Genomic DNA, 16,574 nt, shown 5'->3' with positions numbered 1-16,574 from the left:
AAGAAAACAGAGGAGAGGAAATTTCTAAAGAAATAATAAAAGAAAGACTCTCGCAACTAAAGGACATGACTCTCAGTATTGAGAGGGTCAATCAAATACTAAACTCAATGAATAGAAATATCCCCACAAAGCAAGACATTATCATGTAATATGAGAACATCAGACGTAAAGAAAAGATACGAAAAGACTCTAGAGATAAAGAACAACACATTACACTGAATGGATTCGGAATTAGAATGGCATTGGTGTTCCAAACAATAAAGCTAGAAAATAATGCCTTCAAAATTCAGAGGGGAGGCCAAGTGTGGTGGCTCACATCTGTAATCTCAGCACTTTGAGAGGCGAAGGTAAGTGGATCACTTGAGTCCAGGAGCTCCAGGTTAGCCTGGACAACATAGTAAAAACCTGTATCAGCTGGGCACGGCGGCTCACACCTGTAATCCCAGCACTTTGGGAGACCGAGACGGGCAGATCATTTGGGTCAGGAGTTCAAGACAAGCCCGGGCAACATGGCAAAACCCAGTCTCTACTAAAAATACAAAAATTAGCTGGGTATGGTGATACACGCCTGTAATCCTAGCTACTTGGGAGGCTGAGGCAGGAGAATCACTTGAACCCAGGAGGCAGATGTTGCAGTGAGCTGAGATCGCGCTACTGCACTCCAGCCTGGGTGACAGAATGAGACTTCATCCAAAAAAAAAAGAAAGAAAAAGAAAAAAAGAAAAAGAAAAGAAAATCTGTATCTACCAAAAATATAAAAAATTGGCCGGGTGTGGCAATGCGCACCTGTGGTCCCAACTACTCCAGAGGCTGAGGTGGGAGGATTGCCTGAGCCCGGGAGGTGGAGGTTATAGTGAGCTGAGATTGTGCCACTGCACTCCAGCCTGGGAAACAGACAGAGACCCTGTGTCCGAAAAAAAAAAGAAAATCCAGAGGAGAAATTTATTTTCAACCTAGAATCCTACCCCCAGACAATCTATTTCTCAAATGTAAGAGCATAATAAAGGCCTTTTTGGACACAGATTCAAAATTTACTTACCATACTTCCTTTCCTAGGAAGTTATGGAAGGGAAATCTGTAGCAAAACAGGAGAAATAACCAGGAAAGAGAAAGTAATGAGGTCCAGAAAACACATCTAACTCCAGGGAAGAAAAATTTCACAAAGAAAACTGCAGAACAGTCCTAGAGGGGAACTGTTTCACTGCATCACAAACCACCCCAAAACCTAGTGCCTGAACAATATACTTTTCATAATTCCCTGGGATGACAGTGTTCAGCTGGGTAGCTCTCACTTGGTGACAGTGGCTAGAGCTGCAGCTATCTCAAAACTAGATTGGACTATTTGTCCAAGATAACTTTCTCACTCACATGACTGATCATCCAAAATGACATTTTTAGCTAGACTCACATGTCTAGCAAATTAATAGAATGGCTAGAAGAGGTAGGGGCTGGAATGACAACTCTCTCTCTCCATATGACCTTTCTACATGGGAACTTGGGCTTCCTTATGGTATGGCAGTCTCAGAGTAGTTGGATGTTTTACATAGCATCTGGCTTTCTCCAAAATTAGTATTCCAACATGCTCAGGAATAATCCACAAAGGTTCTCATGACCCAGCCTTAGGTGACATTCAGTATCATTTTTACAGTATTCTATTGGTCAAAAGGCAAATTATAAAGCCATCCCAGAGAATTCAAGTGGAAGGAGCAATACAAGGATGTGAATACGAGGACGTGTGATTCATTGGGGTGGTAGGGGAAGCATCTTTGGAGAATAATTACTTTAATAACCAACTCAGGCTGGGGCAGAAGAGCAGAGGAATAAGCCTTGGGGTGGTGGTAGTGAGTGTTACGAATGAGCTCATGTACTTAGGTATTTTGAAAATAAATTTGATAGGTGTTTGGCAGATATGATGGAATACTTGGGATGATTTTTTTTTTTTTTTTTTAGACACGGTCTTGCTCTGTTGCCCAGACTGGAGTGCACTGGTATGAACATGGCTTAGTAAAGCCTCAACCTCTGGGCTCAAGCAATCCTGTTGCCCCAGCCTCCCAAGTAGCTGGAACCACAGGTGTATGCCTCCACACCCGGCTAATTTGTTTAAATTTTTGTTTTGCCATGTTGCCCAGACTGGTCTCAAACTCCTGGTCTCAAGTGATCCTCCCATCTCAGTCTCCCAAAGTGCCGGGATTACAGGCATGAGCCACTGCTCACAGCCGTGGGATGAATTTTTGATGGATACTTGGGAAATTAAGAAAAAAAGACAATGAAGGCCGGACGTGGTGGCTCATGCCTGTAATCCCAGCACTTTGGGAGGCCGAGGCAGATGGATCACGTGAGGTCAGGCGTTCCAGACCAGCCTGGCCAACATGGAGAAACCCCATCTCTACTAAAAATACAAAAAGTTGCTGAGTGCAGTGGCACATGCCTGTAATCCCAGCTACTCGGGAGGCTGAGGTGGGAGAATCCCTTGAACCGGGAAGGTGGTGGTTGCAGTGAACCAAGATCGCACTACTGCACTCCAACTTGGGCGACAGAGCAAGACTTCATCTCAAAATAACAAACAAACAAACAAAAAATGCGATAATTATTACAACCAGGAAAGATAAAATTTTGTACGAGAAAAGAAATGTAATTATGGTGCACTTGCTAAGTGTGAAAGATATTAACAGTTACATACTGATAATAATGTAAAATCTGGCTACTGGCTTAATACACAATTTTTATTCTTATTTATTTATTTTTTTTGACACAGGGTCTCGCTCTGTCGCCCAGGCTGGAGTGCAGTGGTGCAATCTTGGCTCACTTCATGGAATACTTGGGACGAACCTCTGCCTCCAGGGTGCAAGCAATTCATGCCCCAGCCTCCCAAGTACCTGGGATTACAGGCACACACCACAACACCGGGCTAATTTTTGTATTTTTAGTAGAGATGAGATTTCGCCATGTTGGCCAGGCAGGTCTTGAATTCCTGGCCTCAAGTGGTCTGCCTGCCTCAGCCTCCCAAAGTGCTGGGATTACAGGCATTGCCCCGACTTAACATATAATTTTGATTTGACTACACTGGAAAAATTAGTAGAGAGGAAGTGGGGTTGGGGTGTAAGAAAGCTAAAGTCTATTCATCTTGACAGGGAGTCAACAAATAGTGTCTCAAATTGGTCAGTCAGACAATACCAGCATAAACACACTATGAGTCATATGAAGGTTAAAAAACAGAAGAACAAGCTCAAAAGAGTTTAATGCAAAGAAGTGGGAAATAAATTCACTATTTTTTTAGTTATAAACCTTTTACAACTTGACTATTAAAAACGCATATATTGAGGCCGGGTGTGGTGGCTCACGCCTGTAATCCCAGTACTTTGGGAGGCCGAGGTGGGCAGATCACTTGGGGCCAGGAGTTCAAGACCAGCCTGGCCAACATGGCAAAACCCTGTCTCTATTAAAAATACAAAAATTAGCTGGGTGTGGTGGTGTGAGCCTGTAGTCCCAGCTACTTGGGAAACTGAGACAGGAGGACCTCTTGAACCTGGGAGGTAGAGGTTGCAGTGAGCTGAGATCACACCACTGCACTCCAGCCTGGGCAACAGAGGGAGACCATCTCAAAATCAAATAAATAAATAAATAATAAAATAAAATAAAATGGTTATACTGAGCATACCCAGCACCCACATCTTAATTCCTAATTCCATCCTCCCATGAAAAGAACCAGGGCATCTTGGAGAAATGGCTGATCCTAATACTGAGGCAAAAAACATACAGAATGAGCCTGGAGCATCCTGCAATGTCATAAGTAAAAACAAGAAAGTGCTAAAAATAATAATAAATAAATAAATAAATAAAATTTTAAAAAATAAAAGAAAATCCCACATTGATGGGATTATTTTAAAGGGCAAAGGAGATTATTAAAAGAGTTTCCAAAAAGCTTTGGCTCCATCTCAAAGCTGGAACAAACTGAGCAACAAAATAAATAAAAGAATACTGGATTATAATCCAAAGTATAATATAAGTATCTGAGTCCATACTGATGGAAGTAAATTATTGAATTCATAAATAAGTAGGGGAGAATAGACAAATCTTCTGCCCAGAAGCATTATACATAATTTATGTAGATACTCCCTACTCAAGGAGATAAAGCCTAACTCCCCACTCTTTCAGCGTGGGTTTGACCTAGTGACTTCTTTCAAAAAAAATACAGTGGGGAATGGCAGGGCAGGAGTAGCTTTACAGTAGAGAAAACTGACAAATACTATCTCAGGCAGGCAATCAAGGTCAACATCAACGATAAGTTGAGTTGATAATATGTACCCTTGACATGATGTAATATAAGGGTCACTTTACCTCTGCGGACTTCCTCCTCAAAACCCATGACATGGAATCATGAAGAAAACAGGCAAAGTGAGGTGGCTCACACCTGTAATCCCAGCACTTTGGGAGGCTGAGGTGGGAGGATCACTTGAGCTCAGGAGTTCAAGACCAGCTTGGCCAACATAGTGAGACACTGTCTCTATTTTTAAAAGTTAAATTAAATAAATAAATAATAAACGTAATGTAGTATCCCAGGTGGGATCTTGGAACGGATAAAGGCCATTAGCTAAGAAGCAAGAAAATATAAATAAAGTATTGATTTTAGTTAATAACAGTGTACCAATCTTGATTCATTTATTTGATTTGATTTGATCATTATCATTATTTTTTGAGACAGAGTCTCACTCTGTTGCCCAGGCTGGAGTGCAGTGACATGATCTCGGCTCACTGCAACCTCTGCCTCCTGGGTTTAAGCAATTCTTCTGCCTCAGCCTCCTGAGTAGCTAGGATTACAGGCACCTACCACCACGCCCAGCTAATTGTATTTTTAGTAGAGACGGGGTTTCACCACATTGGCCAGGCTGGTCTTGAACTCCTGACCTCAAGCGATCCACCTATCTTGGCCTCTCAAAGTGCTAGAATTACAGGCATGAGCCACCTCGCTGGGCCAGTTCATTAATTTTAATAAATATATCACACTAATATAAGATGTTAATAATAGGGGAAACAGGTGTATGGTACATGAGAACTCTGTTGTATTATCTTTGATTTTTCTGTAAATCTAAAACTACTTTAAAATAAAATTCATTTTTAAAAATGCACATATTCCTTTGTTTTAGGAATGTAAATGTTAAAAGTAATCTAGTCTCTGGAGGAGTCAAACACTGGAAAAAGAGACTGAACGTGGTTGTCTCTTCCTAAGTTAGAGTCCAAGATCAAGCTTCAGAATATTCACAAACATCCTAATATTTGACGCTCAGTTTTTATTAAAGCATATTATTGAGAGAGTCCAAAGCAGTGCTGGGTATTTCATGTCTTTGCCACCTTCATTCTCTGCATTTGGAGATTTGCCTCTGGAGAACCAGACTTCCCTCATTCTCAGTCAACGCGGTTCAGGTGGCGTGGATTTCATTCTTGGGTGAAATTGGCCAAGGACAGGCAATTGACTCAAATGAAGTCAAGGATACACAATCTTGAGATGTTTATTGTGACTTTTAAGAGATAAGGACCCTCTCTATTTTCCTCTGGTCTGAGCTGTGAGGAACTGAGCTGGAAGCTAATGGCAACAGTCTTGCCACCAACGAGGAAAGCCTACCTCATAAAAGAATCAATCAAGCAGAAGGCAAGCGGGGAAATAAAGCAAGTCTAGGTCTATGACATGAGTGGAATCCCTGAAACAAGGCACTTAAATGAGGCAATACATTTCCTTTTGGGTTTAAGTCAATTTGCATTGGGTTTGCAGTCATTTGGAATCTTAAATCTGGAAAAAAAAAAAAAAAAACCCTCTGCAAAGTGAGAATTTGGCTGGATGATTTTAAAGTTTTTCCTATTTTAAGAGTTTAGGACTGGGTACCATGGCTCTCACCTGTAATGCCAGCACTTAGAGAGGCCAAGGTAGGAGAATTGCTTGAGCTCAGGAGCTTCAGGCAAGCCTGGGAAAATGGCGAAACCTCCTTTCCACAAAAAATACAACAATTAGCCAGGCGCGGTGGTATGTGCCTGTAGTCCAAGCTACTTGGGAGGCTGAGGCATGAGAATCACTTGAACCCGGGAGGCAAAGGTTGCAGTGAGGTGACATAATGTCACTGCACTCCAGCCTAGGCAACAGAGCAAGACTCTGTCTCAAAAAATAAATAAATGAATAAGTAATAAAAGAGTTTATACTATTATCGGGTCCAGCTACGTGCTTCACCAACACCTGACTCACCTCAACCTTTTAATCATTCAGCAAGTGCTTGTCAACCTATTATGCTTAGTTGTGAGAATTCTGTTAGGCTCTGAGAATAAAGACAAATAAGCATAGATTTTACCTTTACAGACCTGACAGTTCCAAATCTTTAAACAAAGAAGGGATTATCAGGCCCCATTACAAATAAAGGCAAGACGCCGGAGAAGATAAAAGACTATTATGTAATAGGCTGAAAACAGAATCCAGGTTTTCTGGATAAAGAGTCCTTTATAGTACCAATACGTTGCTTCTGGTGAATGGCATTATTAAATAAAATCCCATTCATTCATTTTTATTCATTCATTTGTTCATCATCTGTAGCAAGGGTCAGCAAACTATGGCCCATGGACCAAATATACAGCCCAACACCCATTTTTGTTAAGAAACTTATTGCAACATGGTCACGTCCATTTTTTAGCATATGGCTTCTTTCACGCTACAATAATAGAGTTGAACGATTGCAACAGATCCCATATGGTCCACAAATCCAACAATATTTGCTATCTAGTCCTAACAGAAAACATTTGCCAACCCATTGAGTCCATGCTATGTGCAGGCACTGTGCTAACGCCTGAGACTGTCATATCAGATGAGCCATTCTTGCCTTCAATAAGCTCACAACCTAGGCGCTAGGGAAATAGAAAAGGAATGAACATTCACTAAGCTGTGGCTATGTGCTAAGCACTGTGCTAGGTCTTACTCACATGTAATCCCAGCAACAAACCCACAAAGGAGGTATTATATTGTCACTATATGTACACTGAAAGAGGGACTGGAAATCATTGAAAACTTAACTCGAAATACAGCTTTTATTGCCTATATTTGAGCTGATTTCAGGACAAGAATAGAGGTTCACGCAAATTGCCCCAAGGAGGAGGTTACTCATGACAACGGCACATGCAGTCTGGAATCAGCGCGTCATTAGGAAACATCAGGGTGTTACTTCCTCTGCTCTTTTCTGGGGTATCTCTTTCTGTCCCTCTCCGAACCTCTCCCCTGACTAGCTTTCTCATGAGGTCAGCTTTCTCATGGTCCTTATTATACATCCTAGCCCCAAATCCTCTAAGTAACCCTCAACCCAGCTCTCTGAGCTCACTCACTCTTCCTTTCAATTCTAAATGTCAGATTCCTGAGGGAGAACTTGAGCCACTCTGGTTCACATTTTCCAAGGTAGGCCTCAGATTGTTTTCCACTGGCTGCTCTCTGCGACTGGCTACCCTGAGATCAGCCTTACCCTGGAGAAGAAACAGCCCACCATGCAGAATTGCCACCATTCCATTTGCAGTTTCAGCAATTGGGCTGTGGATGGAGTACGGTTGCTCAGAAGTGGCTGGGTTTGGTAGGCAACGACTAACAAATCTAATACAGATAGACATTTTTTATGAGTCTGTCGCCAAAACAATCCTTTAAGTCACTTAGGAATCCAGTCAGCTGGAAGGAACAGAAAGTCCAATTCACAGAAGCCTAAACATATACGGGGTTTGTTTTTTCTCTCATAAAAAGAAGCCTGGATGTAGACAGCCCAGGGAATCAAAAATATCATCAAGCACCCAGACTCTTTCTGTTCCTCCATGCTGCTTTGTCACACCCTGGTCACAGGAGGGCTGAGGTACTTCTGGACATCAAGTTCGTGTTTGGGAAGGGCAAAGGGGAGACAGAAAGGCTTTCACAATGTTAGTCTTTGACTTTTTGTTTGGGAAGAGAAGCCCTTCTCAGCAGACTTGACTTATCCAGAACTAAGCCACCAGCTTACCCTCAAATCTATTGTATGCAGCCATAAAAAGGAATGAATTAACAGCATTTGCAGTTTTATATATATATACATATACACCACAAATATACACCATATATATACACACACATATATAGATATATGTCTATATATACACACCATATATGTATATATACCATACCATATATATGTGTGAGAGTGTGTGTATGTATGTGTGTGTGTGTGTGTGTGTGTGTGTGTGTGTGTGTGTGTATGGAATACTATGCAGCCATAAAAAGGAATGAATTAACAGCATTTTCAGTGACATGGATGAGAGGTCACTGGATGAGAGCTGTGTGTGTGTATATATATACATATTTTATATATATATACACACACACACACACACACACACACACCCCACAGTTTCTTTATTCACTCATTGATTGACGGGCATTTGGGTTGGTTCCACGATTTTGCAATTGCGAATTGTGTTGCTATAAACATGCATGTGCAAGTGTACTTTTCAAGTAAAGACTTATTTTCCTCTGGGTAAAATTCTACCCAGTAGTAAGATTGCTGGATCAAATGGTAGATCTACTCTTAGTTCTTTAAGGAATCTCCACACTATTTTCCATACTGACTGTAGTAGTTTACATTCCCACCAGCAGTGTAGAAGTGTTCCCTGTTGACCACATCCATGTCAACATCTACTGTTTTTTGATTTTTTTATTATGGCCATTCTCACAGCAGTAAGGTGGTATCACATTGCGGTTTTGATTTGCATTTCCCTGATCATTAGTGACACTGAGCATCTTTTATATGATTATTGGCCATTTATTTGTGTATCTTCTTTTGAGAATTGTCTATTTATGTCCTTAGCCCACTTTTTTTGATGGGATTGTTTTTTTCTTACTGATTTGTTTGAGTTCATTGTACCTTCTGGATCTAGTCCTTTGTCAGATGTTAGATTGTGAAGATCTTCTCACGCTCTGTGGGTTGTCTGTTTATGCTGCTGACTGTTCTTTTTGCCATGCAAAAGCTCTTTAGTTTAATTAAGTCCCAGCTATTTATCTTTGTTTTTATTGCATTTGCTTTTGGGTTCTTGGTATGACTGATTTAGACCAATCAGGCCTATGCCTTCAGCCTGGGGCAGGGATCTTCAGATCAGGAGATGAAACATGCTGGTTCCCTGAAGAAAATTAGAGTTCTATTAGAAGAAGAAAAGGCTATTGCCTGAGCAATGGATGGCAGAGCACAGAGACCAAGTACTTACAACCCTGTGGCTGATTCAATGCCAGGCTTCTAATAGATAATGGAAACCTGATGAGTGAATGAATGAGTGAACATTTTGACTCATTAAAAGGAGAAAATAATACAAAGTGGAAAGAAGGTAAGGGTAGCTGTTAGAAGAGGTAAATATTTCAGAAATCTTTATGAGACCCTGTTTCACCTCTGAAATTTATTTTCTTTATTTGTAAAAAGGGATTGAATAATGCCTTCATTGTAGAGTCTATTTGAGAATTAAACGAGATTACTTATGGGCAAGTTCTTTGAGGTCATAAAGACATAGGAAAAAGTTTTCAATTTATAAGCAAAGGAAAAAAGACGGGAAGAAGCTGGCATGAGTCAATTGGCCTCATAAATCAACCTGACATAGGGAGGATCCACAAATAGAAAAGGAGAAATGGAGCTTGGGTGGATACTTGTTGCAATTGGGTCAAAAAGTCATTATTACATTAGTTTTGCTCTCGGAAGAGGAAAGAGTTTCCATCTGAAGAAATACAGAAAGTACTGAAATCTCGGAAATCCAACTTTTATTTCTGGGGAAAGTCAGACCTTTGTTAAGAAATAGAAAATGGACCGTACATGGTGGCTTATGCCCATAATCTCAGCAACTTATGGAGGCTGAGGTGGGAGGATCGCTTGGGTCTCGGAGGTTGAGGCTGCAGCAAGCTATGATTGCACCACTGCTATCCAGCCTGGGTGACAGAGCAAGACCCATTCAAAAAAAGAAAAAGAAACAGAGAGTGAGAAGAAAAAAGGAAAGAAAGAAAGAAAGAAAGAAGGAAGGAAGGAAGGAAGGAAGGAAGGAAGGAAGGAAGGAAGGAAGGAAGGAAGGAAGGAAAGAAAGAAAGAAAGAAAGAAAGAAAGAAAGAAAGAAAGAAAGAAAGAAAGAAAGAAAGAAAGAAAGAAAGAGAAAAAGAAAGGAGAAAGAAAGAGAAAGAGGGAGGGAGAGGAAGAAAGGGAGGGAGAGGAAGAAAGGGAGGGAGGGAGGGAGGGAGGGAGGGAGGAAGGAAGGAAGGAAGGAAGGAAGGAAGGAAGGAAGGAAGGAAGGAAGGAAGGAAGGAAGGAAGGAATTGAAAGTGGAAGAATTGGATGTAAGAATGAAAAAGCACAGCATTAAACTCCCCTGGAAATATCCTGGTTGGTGCAAATATAGTGAAGTCACTTCTTCCAGGTGCCACAGTGTGGAACCTCAGACAAATATAAATGGCTGCCATTGGCAATTGAGTTTAATTGGATTTCACATAGCCTTAGTAAGAGTTATTTTTACAAATATTCTAGTTATCTTCTAGGCACATAAAAGAGTAACGTGCCCCATCGCCATGATGTTCATTATGGACACATGACTGGATTTGCCAAGTGCGTGTAAGCAAAAGTGTCATGGACCACTGCAGGTGGAAGCCTAAAAGAATTGGTGTACATGTTTCCTTAGCCTGGCTTCAAATAGTGAAAGACCCCAAGCCTGGGTCTTTGATTATGAACGATGTTAAGTAGAGCCCCACCCTCCATCCCTATGATCCTCAATGGAAACATGTAAAAATAAAAAGCAAACTTTGTTATTCTTTTTTTTTTTTTTTCCTGAGATGGAGTCTCGCTCTGTTGCCAGGCTGAAGTGCAGTGGCGCTATTCCAGCTCACTGAAACCTCTGCTTCCCGGGTTCAAGTGATTCTCCTGCCTCAGCCTGTAGCTGGGACTACAGGTACACGCCACCACGCCCAGCTAATTTTTGTATTTTTAGTAGAGATGGGGTTTCATCATGTTGGCCAGGATAGTCTCGATCTCGTGATCTCATGATCCACCCGCCTCGGCCTCCCAAAGTGCTGGGATTACAGGCGTGAGCCACTGAGCCTGGCCCAAACTTTGTTATTCTAAACCACTAAATTATTGTTTGTTTAACCACAGCATAATCTTACGTATCCTGATACCTCAGTCACGTGGAACCAGTAATGAGAAGTGGTTAAGAACATTCTTTGCAGTGAGACAGTCTGGGATCAAAGACTGACACTAGGCCGGCTGTGGTGGCTCACGCCTGTAATCCCAGAACTTTGGGAGATCAAGGCAGGCAGATTGCTTGAGCTCAGGAGTTCAAGGCCAGCCTAGGCAGCACAGCGAAGACCCATCTCATTATTTAAAAAAAAATTAAAAGGTTCTGACATTAGCTACATCTTCAACCATTCTGCACCCTTCTGCCTGGCTCCCATACCTCTCTCAGTCCAGAGCTGTGGTTCTCAGATCTGGTTACATCTTAAAATCACAAGAGGGGTGCAGATTCTACCCCCAGACATGACTTCATTGGTCTGGGCTGGGGCTTAGGCATTAGTAATTTTTTAAGCTTAAATGTATAGCTAGGCCTGAGAACCACTTGCCTAAAATTCCCTACTCTTATTTAATTGGTTCACCCTTCAAAACTTGGACTGAATCTTCTCCAACATATCTTCTTAAATGCAAGTTCCTACTGGGACTCCAGTGGAAGCTCCTGGGCACACTTTATCTCTATAATTAGAACATCGTATTAAGATTATCCATTTTCACTTTTTTTTTTTTTAGATGGAGTCTTGCTCTGTTGCCCAGGCTGGAGTGCAGTGGTGCAATCTCGGCTCACTGCAACCTCTACCTCCCAGGTTCAAATGATTCTTCTGCCTCACTCTCCCCGCGTAGCTGGGATTACAGGTGTGCACTACCACTCCTGGCTAATTTTTGCATATTTAGTAGAGACAGGGTTTCGCTATATTGGCCAGGCTGGTCTAGAGCTTCTGACCTTGTGATCCACCCACTTTGGCTTCCCAAAGTGCTGGGATTACAGGCGTGAACCACCATGCCCGGCCTTCATACCTATTTTCTCACCACAGTGTGATCTCCTGGAGCACAGGAACTGGACTGGAATCATCTCATAGCCCCAGCACTTAACATAGACCCTGCCATCATATATCAAGGTATATACCCAATAAATACTTATTGATCTCAACAGAGAAAAGACCACTTGATTAAAAATTAAGAAACCATTGATGACCTTTGAGAAAATAGCTTTAAGGGATGGGTGGAAGAAATGACCATTGTTGGCCGGGCGCGGTGGCTCACGCTTGTAATCCCAGCACTTTAGGAGGCCGAGGCAGGCAGATCATGGGGTCAGGAGTTCAAGACTAGCCTGACCAATGTGGAGAAACCCCATCTCTACTAAAAATACAATAATTAGCTGGGCATGGTGGTGCGCACCTGTGAAAAAATAAAAGTAAATAAAAGATAAGATCAGAAACTGTCAACAGGTGCGTTTCAGCAGAAAAGTAAAATTATTTTAGGATTCAAAATGGGAGACGGAGGTGGAGAAAAGAGCACAGGTGTACAAAATGTCAAATATGGTTATTTTTATGTGGTAGGATTTGGGTGGTGTGTTTTTTTCACTCCAGCAGTTGCTAAGTAATAGATAAATAGATCTTCCTTGCGTGAGTTAATGCATGTATTTTCTTCACAGGTGTAGAACTAAGTTCATCATACGTCTTAAGGCACAACGTCACCGTGGGTCTGTTAAGCCTCCTCAGATTTTCCCTGATATCGCAATACATACTCCAAATTTTTGCTAAAGTATTAAATCAATGTCATTAGATATGTAAGCGTCCTTGAAACATGCACAGTGTTGATTTGCATATTATGTTTTCAAATTACAAAATATTTTGCTATCCTTCTGCTTCCTTTTCCACCCAACTCTTTGATCGTAAAATCTAACTGTGTTACCATATGTATATTTAGCTTATAGATCCTAATTGCTGCATAATATATAATACCACTTTGGACATATCCCCTATTTTATTCACCCATTCTTTTTTTTTTTTTTAGATGGAGTCTTGCTCTGTCACCCAGGCTGGAGTGCAGTGGTGCAATGTCGGCTCACTGCAACCTCTACCTCCCAGGTTTAAGTGATTATCTTGCCTCAGCCCCCCGAGTAGCTGGGATTTCAGGTACATGACACCGTACCCAGCTAATTTTTGTATTTTTATCGGAGATGGGGTTTCACCGTGATGGTCAGGCTGGTCTCAAACTCCTGACCTCAAGCAATCTGCCCACCTCGGTCTCCCAGAGTGCTGGGATTACAGGTGTGAGCCACCACACCCTACCTATATTCGTCCATTCTCTTAATGAGGAATACCTAAGTTACCTCCAACCTTCTACTAACACAAAAAAGGTTTCATTAAATAACCTCATACATGTCCTTGCATGGACCTGAGAAAGAGTTTATTAGAGTAGGCATCCAGAAAGGGAACTCTTACATCATAGGCTAGCCACACACTTGATTTCACTAAATACCATCAAATCTCTCTCCAGAGCAAACTGGCCAGCTTGACTCCAACTCCCTGCACATGAGAATTCTGATAACCCAGGTGTTGGCTAGCATTAGTATATCTCTTTATAATTTTTGCCCAGCTGATGGATGTAATGCATTGCTTTGTTGTTGTTCTCTCTCTTTTTTTATGATTTTGGGGGTTTAATGATTTATTCACATATTTGTGAACTGTTTATGTTTCCCCTTCAGTAAATTGACTTCTCACACTTTTGCCCATATTTCTATTTTTCTTCCTCTTCTCCTCCTCTTCTTCCTCCTTCTTTTCTTTTCTTCATTTCCTTTCTCTTTCTCTCTATTTCTGCATGGGTAACTGTATAATGTCTTCTCTGAACATTAAAAGTAATTTCTTCTACTCCATCATCCCTCTGTCAAATTTGTCTGTTGAATAATTCACTTAACTGAAATCCTAAATACTGATATATTAATGTTAGAAATCATCCATCTTTATCCCATGGCCTCTGCTTTGGGGATCTTGTTTAAGAAATCTTGGCTGGGTGCAGTGGCTCACCCATGTTATCAGCACTTTGAGAGGTCAAGCTAGGAGGACCACTTGAGCTCAAAAGTTCAAGACCAGCCTGGGCAACATAGCGATACCCTCTCTGTACAAAATTTTAAAAAAATATTACCTAGGTGTGGTGGCAAGTACCTGTATTTCTAGCCAATCAGGACACTGAGGTGGGAGGATTGCTTGAGCCCAGGAGGTCAAAGCTGCAGTGAGCCACGATCACGCTACTGTACTCCAGCCTGGGCAACAGAGAAGAACTTGTGTCTTCTCTTTTAAAAAAGAAGAAAGAAAAAAAAATCCTTTCGCACTGCAAGATTACCATAATATTTGCCAATAGTTTTTCTATTAACTTCTTAGTTTTGCTTTCCCAATTAGTCATTAATCCCTCTGGAGTCCACCTTTGTATATAGTAAGAGGTAGGAATCTAACTTTATTTTTTCTATATAATAATATAGTTTTCCCACTACTTTCTGCTAAAAATCCATTTTTTCCTCATTGATATATGATGCTATGTCGATCATATGCGATGAAGGATATTGGATAGGTGGATAAAGGTATGTGCTGTATGCGTGTCCTATGCTGTTTATTCTAAGGCATTGGACTTTGTTCTTGTACCAGTATCTCATTATTTATTATGAAGGCTTTGTAACAAACTTCAGTATTAACAAAGAGTGAGTCCAATCCCTCCCACTGCCTTTGGTCTTTTTAAACAATTTTTAAAGCTATTTTATACATTATACTTCCATGAAAATTCCAGAGTCATCTGTTGAGTACCCCAAAAAATCCTATTAGCTTTTCTTATTGGAGTTTTCTTGACTGACCCAATTGACCCAAGAAGAAATGACATCTTTACGAATGTTAAATCATGCCATCCATAAACTCAGCATATTCATGTTTTCTTATGATTCTTAATGAAGTTTTAGATTTTTTGCCATAAAGGTTCTCTGCATTCTTGATAAGGTTAATTACTAATACTTTAGGCATTTTATTGCCAATGCGATTTGTATGTTATTTTTACATTTTCTAGAAAATTATTGATGAGATAAAGAAATGCTATATATTGACTTCTTAACTATTTTCTACTTTGTATTTAATCAGCATGGATTGCTTTTCCAAAAAGATTTTATGAAACAAATGGAAAAAAGAAAACACAGATGAAAAGTTTGCCTTTGCAAAGGAACAAGGCTATTTCTTCCTTTAAAATAAGAAGGAGTGAAATAAGAAAGGGTAAAGATACAGAAAAATGTAGTCGATTAAGTGGAGAAAGTTGAACAGTTCACTCCTTAAGTTGAAGTAGTCCTGAGGGGTTTAAACCTCATCTCTTGAAAGGGAAAATACTTTCCTGTTAGAAAACTCAGTTCAGTCATTATGAATTAGGCAGCTACTATTTACTAGGGAAACAACCCTTTTCAAAAATGGTTACAAAGGCCAGGTGCAGTGGCTCACACCTGGGATCCCAACATGCTGGGAGGATCACTTGAGCCCCCAAGAGTTCAAGACTAGCCTGGGCAACATAGTGAGACTCTGTCTCTTCAAGAAATAAAACAAAATTAAAAAATGGTTATATAAACCAAGAATTGAGGAGCCAAGCCTTTACAGCAAAAACAAAACAAAGATCAGAATGAAATCCAAACAACATATTCACCACCTACTCCCTCATGTAGAAAAAAGTCTGTACTAAATGATACCTAAACTTCCTTTTGTCTCAAATCTCTGAAAATAGTCTTTTTAGAAAATGAACAAGTGGGTGTGGAAAATAATTTTGTGTGAATTCATCTCCACCATTGACTTTTCTATCATTTTCTTTGTCAAAAAGACTTTGAGAACAATTTTTCTTCTTTTTTTCTTTCTTTTTTTTTTTTTTTCTTTTTTGAGACAGGGTTTTGCTCTGTTGCCCAGGCTGGAGTGCAGTGGCCTGATCACAGCTCACTGCAGCCTCAGCCTCTCAGGCTCAAGCAATCTTCCCATCTCAGCCTTCCAAGCAGCTGGGACTACAGACATATAACACCAGGCCTGGCTAATTTTTAAATTTTTTGTAGAGACAAGGTCTCACTATGTTGCCCACGCTATCTTGAACTCCTGGGCTCAAGAGATCTGTGCACCTCAGCCTCCCAAAGTGCTGAGATTATAGGCATGAAGCACTACACCTGGCCAAGAACAGTTATTCTTTAAGGGAACTTGAGGGGAGTGAGTTTAGTTTACATAAGTGCACAGATACAATTCAGGAATGGATACTTTTGGAGAGGAATTATTTTCACCATTGTCATTTTGGCTAGTTCCTGAACTGGCTCTTTCCCTGTCATCAGCTCATCAGTTCTACCACCCCCCAACCCCCCACTCCAATATTGAAGCTCTTTTCAACTGGGTCCATGTATTTTAAGTGTTTCCTAGTTTGAAAAGAGAAGAGGAAGAGGGAGAAATGAAACTTCTGGAGTTGTATTGCTAAAGGAAGCTTGTCCTTTCAGACACTTTTCTACCAAAG

At 40.7% G+C, this 16,574-nt stretch overlaps 1 long non-coding RNA gene across 2 annotated transcripts; it reads left to right on the top strand.

The window, feature by feature from the left end:
- Nucleotides 1-272: 272 nt before the first annotated feature.
- LOC105482379 (uncharacterized) lies at nucleotides 273-12,867 on the top strand. 2 transcript variants are annotated; one of them, XR_011624214.1, is made up of 3 exons: nucleotides 273-347; nucleotides 12,101-12,184; nucleotides 12,721-12,867. It is a non-coding gene; the product is annotated as an uncharacterized lncRNA (long non-coding RNA). The 2 variants fall into 2 exon arrangements; XR_011624213.1 differs by lacking the exon at nucleotides 273-347 and adding an exon at nucleotides 9,075-9,357.
- Nucleotides 12,868-16,574: the final 3,707 nt, after the last annotated feature.

This window comes from Macaca nemestrina, chromosome 6 (assembly GCF_043159975.1).
Source record: "Macaca nemestrina isolate mMacNem1 chromosome 6, mMacNem.hap1, whole genome shotgun sequence".
Taxonomy (NCBI): Eukaryota; Metazoa; Chordata; class Mammalia; order Primates; family Cercopithecidae; genus Macaca; species Macaca nemestrina.
The sequence above is the reverse complement of the archived record's forward strand: the minus strand, read 5'-3'. Positions and strand labels throughout refer to the sequence as shown.